This window comes from Passer domesticus, chromosome 3 (assembly GCF_036417665.1).
Source record: "Passer domesticus isolate bPasDom1 chromosome 3, bPasDom1.hap1, whole genome shotgun sequence".
Lineage (NCBI taxonomy): Eukaryota > Metazoa > Chordata > Aves > Passeriformes > Passeridae > Passer > Passer domesticus.
In genome coordinates, this window is record NC_087476.1 from 39636284 (window position 1) to 39651513 (window position 15230).

Here is a 15230-nt window from a genome sequence, read left to right on the forward strand (position 1 = left end):
TAAAAAAAAAGTTGCATTTGTCTTCTTAAGTGCAGGTGTGAAAAGCTTTCCTGTTTTTTTTAAAATGCAATTCTTTAGCAGCACCTATAATTGATGGATTGTCAAAGGCCATCTTTCTCTACAGATTGACAAACTGTAGAGAAATATCCTGAATAAGGGGATACTGTCCTCCTCATCGCCATCATCGGACTGTTTCCTAGCAACCTTTCAGTATCACCTCAGTTTATTTCCATTTCTGTAGGGACTGAGACAGCAGCAGTTAACAACTACAGCATGTAGATACAGCCTCGGAACAGAGAGCAGCCAGTGGAAGTTGAACAGAAGGAAATCACAATTACTGCTGTGCTCAGCAGAAAGTTTTGGGAAATACATGGGGATCCCTTCTAATTTTGAATATTCTATGATTCTATTATTCTATACATAGGTGAAACTTCCATCTCTGCTTGAAAATTCACATTTGCAGTCAATCACTTGCAGTCTGTGGTTTATAAGTACTATTTTTTAGAAAAGAATAGACATTTCAGTTGGAAACAGAAATAAGTTCTTCATACATATGAACTGGAGACAGTAAAAAAAAAAAATATCCACTGTCCTGAGTTGTCTACACCAAGACAGTTGATGGTCTCAGGTATGGAATATTCAAGGCAAGCACATTGAAAATTCACCAGCAGTCAGAGATACACTCTGTGATCTGCTCTGTGGCCAGAATTCAATTTTCTGACATAACGAAAAATTTTTTAGAATCTACAGCAGACCTGAAAATAGCAGGTCTGCAGTAGATTCTAAATAGAAACAGTTTTCTAAATATTTTGGTTTTGGTGGCGGAGATTGTTATTCATTTATTTGGCTATTTATTTTGCTTACATGGAATATTTCTCTGTTTCTCATCATGTCTTACCCCCTGGCATGGGATTTTCAAACTACATTAGAAAGAAGTCAGTTCTGTAACAATTCCTCCTTTAGACCAGTCACTGGTGAAAGGTGAAGCAGATCACATCTTACCAGGAGTGAATCCAAACTGTCCTAGTTTTCTACTTTTCCTGTCATTTGCTCACATGTTGTCATCTGGAATAGACTTTAACTTCTAATGCAGGTTCCACTGCAGTCACTGCAAGTTGTTCAGTGTCTTATTGTGTAGGAGTAGCTGAGACCATGAGCTGTGGCCAGAAGTGGACAGCAGTTCCATGTGGACAGGTCCAAAGTGTGAAGCTAAGCGTGCTTCCCTGAGCATTTCTGCACACTCTGCAGCATGCTGGGAATACAGACCTCCTCTTTTGACTGCAGAGTTTAGGGACCCACCTCTGTTTCCTAGGTCAGAATTGCAGAATTTTATGTGGGGTCTCCAGTGCCCATTTGATTCAGTTTATTTGGCTTTAGTGAGTGGTTGAAGAGACCTGGCAATTGATGAGGAAAAATCTGGATGAATCATACAGCTGCAGTGCTTCTTTTCACTTCTGAGGTCTATAAGCTGTGTGTTCAGTTAATTACTCAATATTGTGGTGCTAATGGTGCTTTAGTGGTGATACAGGAGTTTGTACAGGCTGGGCCCAGGCTTTTCTGAGGCTATGGAAAAGAAAGAGTAGATCAGCAAGCACACTGTCAGCCAGGTAAGATGCACACACTAATAAGACAACTTGAAAGTGGAGGGGAATGGAAGGAATCAATTAATGACAACATTTGTAGATGCACTGTAGGAATTCTAACAGATATGTGCAATGACTCTTACAGAGCAAATTATTTACTCTCTTGCAGAGAGTAAATTATGTAAAACTCTGCCAGTGTATAACCTTACACAGACTTCAGTGGTTCCAGGATTTAATCAAGTCATCTCAATCACCACAAAAGTAATACTTCTCTTTGAAAAGCAGCAAATTAAGCTTTGAATACCAAAAATGTTATACCTCTCACTTGTAATGAATTAATTGAGGCACTAATTTTAGACTTAAGTTTACCTTTCCATTAAACTTAAATCATTATTTATCTATATATGTTATTTATATCAAAGGTGCAATCCTGAGAGTGAGGTTTTGTACAAACTGTAAGCTAAAGTAAACAACCTTCAACTTCTCTTGCAATTTGGTCAATTCTGGTTTTATTTCTCTCTTTCACTTTGGAGCAAACTTTGAGCAGCTTCCTGTACAGAATCACTGAATCCTTGAGATGGGAAGGGATCTCTGGAGAACACACAGTCAAATTCCTTACTCCACTTTACCATAGCTGTTATCAATTTCTACACTCTGCTCCAAGCACTGCAAGTACATTATCCACAGCCATCTCTTCTGAGCATTCTTCCATTGTAAAGGTTTGTGGCAGGCAGCCATTGACTCCACACAGGAGTTAATCCAGAGCCTTTCCTGAGAGCCAGGAGGGAATGGTGCTGCCACAGGCTGATATCTGCTGTCCCCTGGGTAGAGGCAGGCAGTATTAAGTGCATTGGACGGGCAAACCACTGTACCATTTCTCAGTGGGTGTGGAAGCATTGGAGGAGGTGTGAGGCAAGGGAAGCTCTGGGTGCAGAGCTGAAACCTGGGGGCCATCTCTTCTGTCTTCTTGGTGTCCAGCTCAGGGCCCACAAGATCTGAGCTCACTGACAGGGTGATGTGCAGGTCAGCATCTTCCTACAAGCAGGGTGGTGATGGCAACAGACCCTGGTGACAGATTGATGAACACCAGCCAAAAACCGGGTAGCAATTCAGGGCCGAGGACAAGCCAGGAAATCGAAACAATTGTTCAGGAACAGGGCTGGAGATCCTGCAGCACCTCTGAAGGGTGCTAAACTGGGATCCTGGGCTGCGGGTTGGTTTAGGGTAGCTAGGCAAGGACAGTCAGGTCCACGATTCTTTCACACCCCTGCAAAGGTCTCTTTTTAGTCCCCAGTCTACTTTAGGATGTGTTGTGAATAAAAATTATAAATAACTACTGCAAAGTACAAAAGTGTTCACTCAAGCTGAAAAAAATTGAGCAATATCATTTCAGTTTTGTTAACCAAAAAAAAAAAAAAACAGCTGAGAAAACATAAATGATAAGAAAATGGTCTGTACTGACAAAGTAAGTGATATCACTGAAACTGCAAGGTGATCTCATTAGCAGCATGATATTCTACAAGCTTTGCAAAAATAATTGCTTAAACACCCCCAACATGATTTAGAAAGTTCAAACATATCTCACTTAAAGCCCACTGGATTTTGCTCTGTTACTGTATTCCCTAGGAAGCTAAATTATTTGTTGATTTGTTAAGGAGAAAAATGATCGAAATGCAAGAACTGAAGTGTATGAAATTGAGGTTCAAATGGAGGGTCATTAACCCACTCACTAAATTTTAGTGTAGACACTTAAATTGTTCCAAATATAAAAATAAACTCTTTTTCAGTTGGACTCTTTCCCTGCCAGAAAGTACATTGTAAGAAAGAAAAATTTGTTATGATTTTTTGTTTTAATATCTCACTCTGAAAGAGCAACAAAAATTACTTTTAGGATGACCCAATACTTGCTTACTTAAGATTATAATCTGACACTGTATTTTAAGTACTGCTATAGATATTATGATTAATTATTGCAGATTTTCCAGCATGTCACATTAGAGCACAAGCTCCAAAGGAGTAAAGTGCTGGACAAATTCCAAGGCCAGGAAAAAAAAATGTGAATCAGTATGTTTTGTAGTCTGAGCATTGGGAGAGTTCAGCACATTCTGACTTTCAGCTACAGTCAAGAAAAGGAATTTATTGTAAATTATATGCCATTAACCTTTCAAAGTAACTTTTCCTTTACAGGAGTTGTATTCTACCAGCTCATTATTATACTTTCAGTTCCTCTGAGTAATTGAGAATGTTAAACTGCCTCTTAAAAATTAATTTCTCTTGCTAATAATGGGAGCATCCCTGGTTTCCAAAAGAATAAACTGTACTTCAATTGATTCAGCCTGGAAGTATTGCCTTCTTCCAGTGCTGTTTTTATGAATAAATAAGAAAAAAAAGTATTTGAGCTTTTAAAAATAAAAGGGTTCTCATCTGTTTGATTTCTGCAAGACAGGATTAACTGAATTCCTAGTTCAAGCACTTTCTTTTCTTCATTTCTTCGCTGTTTGCAGGTTGGCATCACTCTAAATTGCTTGCGAGCCCCATAATGATGTCACTCCACAGTAATCATTAATTGTGGGCTTCAGTATGCGGTGCTGTATGTATCATTCATCTCAGTATTTTCATCTGCAATTCCACAGGTAATACTTTTAAATAATCTGTGAGGAAAAAGAAAGAACGAATGCAAGCTCATGGTATGGTGTTATCAAAAGCTTCCCTGTTTCTAACACGTATTCATTATCCTTCCATCCCCCTCCCTTTTCTGTTTCCCCTTTCAAATCTACCTCTTACTTTGTGCTCTTATGTAGCCTCTTCTTTCCTTTTCTCTTCATATGTTGTTTTCTCTGTTCTTTGTTCCTTTTCTTTGTCTCTCTCCAGGTATCTAGTGGGAATATTTATTAACAGTAGAATTCGGACTTCCTCAGCTGATTTTGCTATAAGCTGGACATACTTGGAAATGCTCTTGTCCATGATCAAACAAGGGGTCATACTTCATTATAGCAGTTCTAGATGAGGTTTTTAAAGTATCAATCTCCTGTTTATTTGAGGAAAACCAAACGACAATTAAATAGAAACTAGGGATTCTGACAGTACGGACCAAATGTAAAGTATTCTTGTATGTTTACAGACAAGAATTTAACTCAGACAAGAATTTAATTAATAGACAAGAATAAACCAAATTTATTTTGGGTTTTTCTTCCATTTATGATGGATTGATTGCATCTCATAGGTCTTTTCCTTATCTTTAGTAAAGGATAAAACAACTGTATATTTCACAGGTTACAACTGTGTTTGTCTGGTCAAAAAATCCTGTGATCTCAAATCTGGCTATAAGACTCCCATGAGAAGATTTCTTGTGGGTGTTGAGACAGGCACTAAACCAAGATATTACGCATAATTTTAAGAAACGTATTTTTAAAAATTAAAAAGGAAAATACTTCAAAACCATCTATTACTAAATGATTTAATTTGTAGCTATCTAGATATGGGATATTTGCATTATTTTACTTTCTTTTTGACTCTTTAACACACTCTTTCTGACATGAATTTTAAACACATGGATTACAAAGCCAGTGTTGGATAATGACATTCTTAATTTTAAAAGCCAGTGGTTAAAGGGTAATTGAAGCAAAAACGTTGTGACCTTGACATCCAGTATACAGTACAGTATTTTCAATTTTGAGTGAGCATGGAATTCAGCCACAGGAACTGTCCTGAAATAGCTTGCTATCTGCCATATTTTGACCTTAGAAATATTTAAGCCTATCTTAAAGATTACATGAGAGCCTAGAACCTGAACTGCAATCATTTTTCCTTCAAACACTAACTTGTGTTAGTTGATGTGATCACCTTTCAGAAAGTGAGACCACTTTTCTTCTGCTCTCCTTGATTCTTAGCTCAGCTTCTGCAGTTTCAGTACAGTAACAGAAAATAAGATAAAAAAGCCCAAGTCAGCAGTGATACTTCTACAGAGTAGCCTACTAACAGCATCATTTACATTTTAGTGTGGGTAACAGCAGACATTGAGATTGCTGCCCTAAAGAAAAATATTTTGAAGGGTACAAAACTGCAAACTGAGATTTTTTTGGTCATTTTTTACTCTACTTTTATCTCCTTAATCAAGATTATAAATTCCAACAGCCATGGCAGAAAAAGAGGATTCAACAATAAGTATTATAATTTATTGGGAATTCATAAAAAAAAATGTGACTTCCTGCAAAGATATGAAGAGCTTTCCCCAAAGTACAGATCAGCTCTAAAGAAAATACATCCTACCTCTTTCTTTCCAGCTTAGTTTGCAAGCTGCTAGAGATTCCTTATCCTTTGCTATTCTAGAAGAACCACTCCTAAAAAATTACTTCTTCTGGCCAAACCTATGGAAAATGGAATAGTACCAGAAGGAAAAATTCAAATGGAAGTGATTAATGAGGTCTCCTGATTTCTGGTGATGCATTTTAAGAAGTGGTCATCCCTTTCTATTTGATCCAGAATTTTTCTGCCTTAGTAGAAGAAGTGAATGTATATTATCTTCTGGGTCATGACAACCTGTGGTTCAGCATATAATTTGAAACTGAAATGTGTGGCTTATATGGGAGTGTCAAAGGTTGTGAACAGTGGCAGCTCAGAGGACAATGCCCTTTCACTTTGTTATCAGCTACCAGGAGGCCAATACCTGTAGGAAGGCAGTAGGATCTTAAAAAGCCACTGTTGGCCAGTTAGAGCCTTGGCTCCATACTGGTAAAATGAAATTAAAATAAGGCTCACCCACCTGTTGCAATGGCTCACTATTAATACACAGAAGTCAGCATGAGCAGCAAAGCAGTAAAAGACCCTTCCCATGAATGATAAGAAAAAAGCATTGGGCATCTAAGACCAAAATTACCTAGAAAAGGAGAAGGAGTGTGTGTCTCACTTGTGCAAAACCATAAAACAGACAACTCAAGTAGTAAGACTGACAGAGAAATGTGGAGAAAGAGGCAGCTTTCAGACAGACATCCTTTGTCACCAGTGGGTTTCCTGTATCCTTGAGCATCTCAGCTGAACTGCTATTTTAGAGGGTACTGTTGCCAACTGCTTCCATGAGCTATCATAACACATATGTATATTAATTGCCAAAGGTGTTAAATAAGTCTTTCTGCATCTTGGCTTTCTTACACATGCCAGCCTACACAGAATGGCTTTTTGCTTTGTTATAGCCTGCTATACTTCAAGTGAAATAATATACTGGACTTGTGCCATTGACTTACACCCTGTGCATTCTACTTATGCCAGTAGATTTATGCTTTGCTGACAGTAGGGACAGACCATAATCATATATTTCCTCCTTCCATTTTAGTGGAGAAAAATTAATATATCTGATTAAAATATCTTCACAGACTGACAGGAACAGCAATATCCGTACAAGGGAGATTCTCATTGTGTTTGAAAATTACCTGAGGGGTTTCAGATGGTCTTTTAATTAATTTATAATAACTTCTGAGTATAAATGACAATACAAAATCAAATCATTGAAACAAAATGCCTGAATGACATTTGAATTTTTTTCGGTAATTCAGCAGGCCTGCTGAATTGGGCTTCATCATATGGCAAAGATTCAAAGAAATTTCCACGTCGAATAAATGACCAAGATGGCACTTTGCACATTAGACTACTCAAGGCATTTATCTATTGAAACACATGTATTACTACAGTCTAATTCTAAAGACTGTGTTCATGCACTTGTTTCATCATCACCTGTACATTGGAAAGATAATGCCCAAATTACCATCTTGAGTACATTTGCTGGCAGGTCTTTACACCCATTTTGGACACACTGAAGGTGTCTTCACAGTGGTACCAGTATAATTATACACTTAAAGCAAATAGCGAAAATGTTACATGTGCAAATTTATTTTAAAATTAGATTTCTGGCAAGTACATGAGAAAGGATTCAGAGTATGTTAAAATATCTGAAAATAATTGCCACTAAGTTTAATCAGTTATGTGAAATGTGAAGTCAGCCCAAGGTCACCTTAAAAAGGAAAAGAACTATTTCAGCAGCCATTGCACAGAACCAGATGGCATGACTGTGAGGTTAAAAACAAGAAAGGACAGAATTCTTCAAAGCTGTGCAAATTTGTGAATATCTGCAACTAGAACCATGTAAACGAAAGATTCACTGATTATTTACAAACTAAATTCACTAACTTTATAATTGATGAAGAATCGAATGGAGGTAAGAAGCTTAAGACACATGTAATAGTTTTCTATTCATATGAATAAAAGGTCCATATCTATTCTTTAAAGAATTTTATATTGTTCATAGATGTTTCCTGCTCTTCAGGCTCCCCCTACTCATTTCAGAGTGTAAAGAAGATCAGGCAGGCTGATATCTGCTCCTGCCAGCTCCTGACAGCCTCTCTACAGAGATCTTCAAGGTTATTTCTATTTTATATCCTTTTATCCTACATTTTAATAGAGACAGGAAAATAGTCATCTAATAATTAGGCATGTATAATTTATCCTAGACTATCAAGTTTACCCTTCAGACTATCAGTTCCCCTCTCACATCTGTACTCCAGATAACTTTACATACCGTTAAACTATTGTTGTCTTTGCTGTTGCTTAAAACACATATTTTTCATGGTACCAAAGGCCATTGCATTTGTAATTTAGCTACTATTGTGTTAATTAATGAATAGGTCATAGTTGTAAGCAGCTAAAGCCAAATGTTCATCAGAGACATCTAACAGAGTACTGGACCTGAAGGCAAGTACTGATTTGGAAGCCAGCATAGCCATACTAGATAAATAGGCACTGCTTGAATAAAACATGACCAGCAGAACCATGGTTCTTAACTATTTCCTCTGATTAAAATGAGATGTAGGAATACAATTTTCAAGGAAGACTCTATGATAAATATGAAGTCCAGTATCTATAGAAAGCAGGACAGCAACGTTGTTCTGGATCTCACATCCCCAAGCATAAACAGGGACTTAGAGTAACCTTCTGCTCTGTGAGATAAGTAAAATTGACATAAATACAGCCCAGAAAGTAGCTGGAGTGTGTCTTCATGGTTAGTGTGTGTGTGAATGTGTGGGTGAAGGAGGAAAAAATATCTATGACAGGAATTTACAGAAAATGGCTTCTGCAGGGGAAAAGACTTGGTCACTATTACAGGGGTGAGATTAAAGAAGTGGCTTGTCACTTAAGAGTCCTGTGCTATGGTTAGCATTGTGACTCCATTAATTAGCACCATTTACATTCCCTGATAGGATGATATTCCTATTTCACTGGCACCTTAAAATCCAGGCATCTTAACCCAAAAAAGGCTCCTTCCATAGCAGTTTGCACACCCTCTGTTGGGGGCAATTAGCTATTATGAAGAATTAAAATCACAGCATCAAAGATGGAAGAGTCCTCAGAACATTTCTTGTCCAAATCAGTGTTTCCCAGGGCTTTATCCAGCTGGACCTGGGAAGCCTCCAAGGATGGAGACAGCACAACCTCTCCACACAACCTATTCCACTGTTTCTATTTACATCTAGTATGAACATTTCATGTATCAAGCTATGCCCACTGTCTCTCACCATTCCATTGTTCATGTTTCAAGCTATGCCCACTGTCTCTCACCATTCCATTGTTCTCAAATGTGAGGGCCAGCTCCTCTTTCTCAATGACCATAAGTAGCTAACAGTGGGGCTGCTGTTCAGTCTCCCCAAAGCTGCCTCTCCTGCTGAGCTCCTTCAACCTCTTCTCAGAGGACAAGTGTTCCAGCTCACTGAGCATCTTGGTTGCCCTTGCTGTGCTGTCTCCAAGTGACTGATGCCTTTCCTGGAGATCGGGGGTTGAGAGATCTCAATTGCCTCTTCCAGGTCACAGACAAAAGTGTTGAGGAGAAGGGGTACCCAGTTAGACCCTGTGATGATCACTTGCTACCTGCCTTCGTGTAGAATAAGACAGATTAGATGCCAGCCCCTCAGTCTAACCCTCCAGTCATGTTTCTACCCTTAGATTTTCTACTCAGTCATAAAGTCCTCACTTGCATGCACTGGCATTGCAGGAGAAAATCAAAAGCCTTGCTAAAACCCATGCTAATGACATCCCCTGCTCTATCCTTGCCCACAGATCCTTTCACTTTACTATAGAAGGCAGTAAAGTCAGTCACATGGTTTGCCACTTGCCTCCATGGACTAGAAGTTTACATGCACTACTGCCCAGATTAGATGCTTTTATGCTGCAAAAATAAGATTTAAAAAATCCTAAAATTAGTCTTTGTTGGTTTTAGGAACTTTTTATTTATGATGTCCATTGCAAACACAGAACTGTTTCCATCACCAACTGTTTAAACATGTATGAGTCCTTACAGCAAATTAAAGAGGTTTTGAGTGACAAAATCATGCCATTGGTGTCAAAAAAGAAGGGCTTTTGACAGACAGGATAGCAATTGCAATATCAGATATCCTGTTGGTTTAGGTTGGCTCCTCAGCTCAGCTTGGCAGAGTTAACATTAACACAAAAGCTGATTAGTTATGGTTAGAATTTTGTCAAGTTTGCCATTGAATCTCTTATTAGAACAACTGATAAATCTTCCATTGCCTTTTGTGGAAACTAGGTTATGCCATGAGAACAATCCAGAAAATCCAGTTTGTGTAATTTGGTTTTGAGATGCTGGAGAAGAGCAACTTATACTGGAAATGGGGTTATTCCGAAAGATGAGAGAAAAATTTGCTTAGAAAAAGAATGTTCAGAATCTAGAAACTCATTTCCATACCTAGAATACTTCATTTGCCCTAGTCAAGTAGGACTTCTACAATACATTTGAGGAACATGAAAGGACATAAAATTAGTCTGTGCATTTATCTGAGGAGTTCCTAACTCAAGCTCAGACCTAATTTGTAGAACTTAATAATAAAAACACCAACAACCCAAGAAACAAACTAACAAACAAACCACACTTTTAAATTTAAAGCATCTCCTATCCTAAATAAAAAAAATATATATTTTGCATTTCTAGCAATGGCAATGCCAATACAGATATTGCCAGTGCAATAGGTATTATGGTCAAGAAAACATTGCGTATTTTGTCATTGTCTTACCTCTTTCCTCCTGGGAACCTCCTTTTCTGCAGCACATTAGATAGTTCAGACTGGCATGGAAACCCCTTTAGACTATATAACTCTAATATAGTTTATTTTCTTTGTATCCACCCATCTGTAAGTGCTGTCTCATTTGCCAGTCTGCAGGGGCTGTTTCCATATTGAGGCATAGAATTGCAAGATCCACCATCATCATCTTCTTAAGATTGTTTGACACTCTTTTAAATCATTTGTACATATACAGTAAGTGGTTAGTAAGACTCAAAACCTTATATTGTCTCTATACATGAAAGGCTTCCAGCTCCCAGCTTCAAGCAGTAGTCTGAAAACCCAATTTCTAGTTGTTACTCAGAATGAATCATGGGACTCAAAGGCCCCCTCACAGGCAAATACTCAAGGAGGCAATCTATCCATGGGGAGAAGTGAAGAGACTGACCTATAACATAATAATAAGCTAGGAGTATGCAGTAGGACAGGGCTAATGGATGCCATGTTATTTATGGCTACAACAAAACTCACTGCCTACAGTTTATTGATAGAAAAATTCAGAGTGGAAATATGAGACATGTTTCTACCAGTGAGAGAAAATAGCCATTGGGCCACTTTATGAAGTAGTAGATTTTCTGTCCATCATGCAGCATTTTAAAATCAATAATGGGTTTCTTTCCAGAGATGTACTATATTAAACCATAAATTATTGGATTTCATATGGATGTCATTGGGTGGGGTGTTACTGCCTATGTCACATTATGTGTCAGACTAAATGAGTGCAGTGCTCTTTTCTGGCCTTAAAAGCTATGAAGTGATCAATGGCTGTTTCAGAGCCACAACCATGGAAAAAAAGCAATTATTACTTATGGCTGAAAGAAAAAAAGAGACACCATGTGACCTGATTGGCCTAGTCAGTCAATACCAACCTATGGAGACTCCCGACACTCCTAAGACAAAAAGTTATCAAATATATCTGAACTGTGCTTTCTGCTTTTTAAAAATACAGTCATTTATAATTTTTGCTCTCCTGCATAGGATGTAATGGGTTCTGTTAAGATGTCATTTCATTTCATGGAAAGATGCAAGTACTCAAATGAGAGTGACATTCTAATGTATGTAAACAATAGCTTTCCTTCCTGTAATTTTCATCACTGCTCTATTTTACCCCTTTTCTGACCTGAATACCACCTTTCCATCTGAATGGCATTTCTCATGTTTTCTCCCTGCTTCCCCTAGCCAGCTTTGAGCTAATGAATCATTTACACCTTTGCATTTATTTATGATTAAGGAATAGGTGGCTGAAAAAATAGAAGAAAAAGACCGATGATTGAATGATATAACTCAGCAGGAATGAAAGTGCATTAGAAATTAATTATTCTTTGCTTTCCTAAATATTTTGTATATATTGTGACACAGATAAGTACTTTTATTTTTAAAGAGCAAAATTAGCAACTGATGCCTTGTTCAGACTGAAAAATTCTGGAAAGACTGTAGTCTGATCATGTATATTATCACAGTCACAGAATTGCAGAATGATTAGGGCTGGAAGGCACTTCTGAAAATCATCTGGTCCAATCCATCTGCTGAAATAGGTTGCACAGGATCACGGCCAGACAGGTTTTGAATAATTCCAGAGAAGGATACTTGGCAACTTCTTTTAGCAACTCTGTCAACCTCAAAATAAAGAAGTTTTTTGTCATATTCAGATGGAAGTTCCTGTGTCTCAATTTGTGCCTACTGTCCCCTGTCCTGTCCTGAAAATGTGCTGTCTTAATTATTTTGTGCTATTAATTATGTGCTATCTTAATTAATTTAGCTCTAAATTAACCTCCAGAATTCCTGTGCAGTCCATTTAGAAGGTCACTAGAATACTAATGAATTCTCTTGTCTTCTTTAGCTATTCTGTGTACAGTAGGCCGTGTGGTCAGAAATGACTGAACTTTCTTCAAGACATTTACCTCAAAACAATTTTTCTTGTCAGAAATATGTATTACATGGTGTTGAAGGAAAGTACGTGTTTTAAAAATATGAATAAATTCGGAATACTACTTATGAGGAACCTTCATTTTGTTTTCATGATGAAAATCAATTTCTCCTATTGAGTGCAGAGGACTATGACATGATGCTAGTGGAAGATGGATTACATATAGATACATACAGAGATATAGATATGGATATAGAAATACTTCCATGATCCCAAGAGAAAAGGAGACAGGATGCAAGGAATATCTCATAGCTGTCTGTGACATCTTGTTGTTGGATGTTGTTGAACATGTTGTTGTCCTGTCCCAATTTCATTCAAATATTTTGTTTCCAGACTGAGTGCCTGGGCTATGCCTCTAAGTTGATGCCTTTTCATGTTTTGTATGTTACAAAAACATTTCTCAGGTTCTTGTACATTCATGGGAATTTAGTGAAAAGGATTAGTTTCTTATCATGATGTACAGTTATAACAATCCCACCAAAATCCTATCCATCTTAAAAGAGCTGAAAATTCAGATTTATAGAAATGCAGGTAAAATGCTACAGCCTTATTCTGTGTCATTGTATCAGCAATGTGTAAATTAAATTATTCTTAATATGCTTTGCTGTAGTACAAAATGACAGGTTTTCTTCTAAGGATTACAAAGCGTTGTATCACTCTGTTCTGTTCCTGTCTATGTAGAGTGATATGCCTTTAAACTGCCAGAGTAAGATGTAGCTCATATTTTGTACACCAAAAGAATTTATAAAACTCCATGAAAAGTTGAACAGCACCATTTTGCCTTCATTTAATTGTAAATTATAAAATATGCCCTGGGGAAAAAAAAAAAAAAAAAAAAAAAAAAAAAAAAAAAAAAAAAAAAAAACACGCTACAGAAAAATGTTGTCTTTGTTCTGGTTGATCATGAACCCCTATAGTGTAAGGGACTGAAGGGTCTGAAGGACTGAATTAAAAAAAAATAAGCTTGAGAATATTATCTGCTAATTATTCTGAATTTTGTCTAAGTTTCACTGGCAATTGTAATGTTACATGGCATCTGTAATAATGATTTGGGAAGAAAAATAGAATCAAAGAGATATCTTCTGAGAGCTGTTGCTATCAAGTATATTGAGAAATTTAAAGCCTGAAAGTTGTGCAACTTGTGTAAAAAAGATCAAAACAAATTCCTCTTGGAAGAAAAAACAATTTAAGAAAACATCTTCTCATCTTATTATTTAGTAGTAAGGAAATATGTAAAAAGTTGTGCAACCAAAATGCACACGTGGTTCAATAATTTGAATATATTTTGATACCCAGTTTTAAAAAGCAGCTTCAGATGTGGTCATATCTCTAGAAGTAGCACTTAAAGCCTAATTAGAAAACACTGTCTCACTATGAGCAAGAGCACTAACATCAGCAGCAGTAGCAGCTTAAGCCTTATAACTTATTATGTTTAGAAAGTTAATTATAGATAAAAGCTTAAAAAATATAATTATATTATTTTTATATATATATATATATATAAAAGCTTAAAACTTGTAACTCAAGCATCACTTTAAACCTTAAAAAACCTTACAAGCTTAAAACTAAAATTGTCTTCAGTCCTGAGCACTTGGTTTTGAAGACAGTGGTACTCAGAGAAGAAAAGAGCATATGCATCCCAGTGCTGTAGGGTAGCCATCTGTAGAGGTTCCCTGCTCCAACAAGCAAGCTCTGGAATGGGAAGCATCAGAGAGGCAACATCCATGTTAGCCAAATGCCTGAGTAACCATCACTGCAGATCAGGAAAGGAAAAGCACCTTGGGGTATTCTCTGCTATTTAAAGCATCACAGTAAGACCACTAAATAAAGGAGAGAGGTGAGTCACACGGACGTTTGATGACTTGCCACTGATTTCTCTATAACTTCTGTGGAAAACTAAGCTGAGGCCTTTCTCAGTACTGACCTTACTGTGGTCAAAATGAACATAACAATCCTTCTCACCTGCTTGAGATGCTCTGTTGCCAGTGCCTTTGTACTCTGGGATTCAGAGTGATTGTACTGAAAGGTTGAGCTGATCTTCTCATGCCCTATTCTATTGAGTGGAAATATTCACATTTTGCTGAACTTCTGAAAAGTATAGTCCTGAAAATGAAGGGAAGATTGGAATGTAGGACACTAAGGCTACATCAGTATTAGCTAAACAAGCAAGTCATTATCATCATCTTACACTGGTTAGGTTTTAGCATGTTCCCTGCCTTAATTTTCTCTGCAGCTAAGTAATGTTGAAACATGGTTTGGAGTCTGGCAAAATATGCAGAGTCAATTCAGCCAGCAGTATTGATAAATCTGCCCCACTTCAGGAGAAAGACGTTTGTCCATGGCCATGTGACATAGGTTATCCTCGGGCTCTGGCTTGGGTTTTGATCTATAAGTGTGACCCTAAATTCATTGCCATCAGCCATCTTTGTTTAATCAAATGCTTGAACTGGGCTTCAATATCTGACCTCAGCTCTCTCCAATCCTGGGTTAAAGATCATTCACGCAGGAGGAATCTGGTCATGCTCATGGCTCTGACCAGAATTTTCATTACAGATTGCAGAGCATTTCTTGAAAAACAAAACAAAATAAAGTAATAATTGA

At 37.3% G+C, this 15230-nt stretch overlaps 1 protein-coding gene across 9 annotated transcripts in view; it reads left to right on the forward strand.

The window, feature by feature from the left end:
* Window positions 1–15230, forward strand: part of FUT9 (fucosyltransferase 9) — a 149314-nt gene that overhangs the window by 30683 nt on the left and 103401 nt on the right. Inside the window, exon 2 of one of the 9 annotated variants that reach the window (XM_064412723.1) lies at window positions 4088–4216. The exons of the other annotated variants lie outside the window; for them this stretch is intronic. The gene's annotated coding sequence lies outside the window, so the exon portion shown is untranslated. The remainder of the gene's footprint in view (window positions 1–4087; window positions 4217–15230) is intronic. 9 annotated transcript variants of the gene reach the window in all.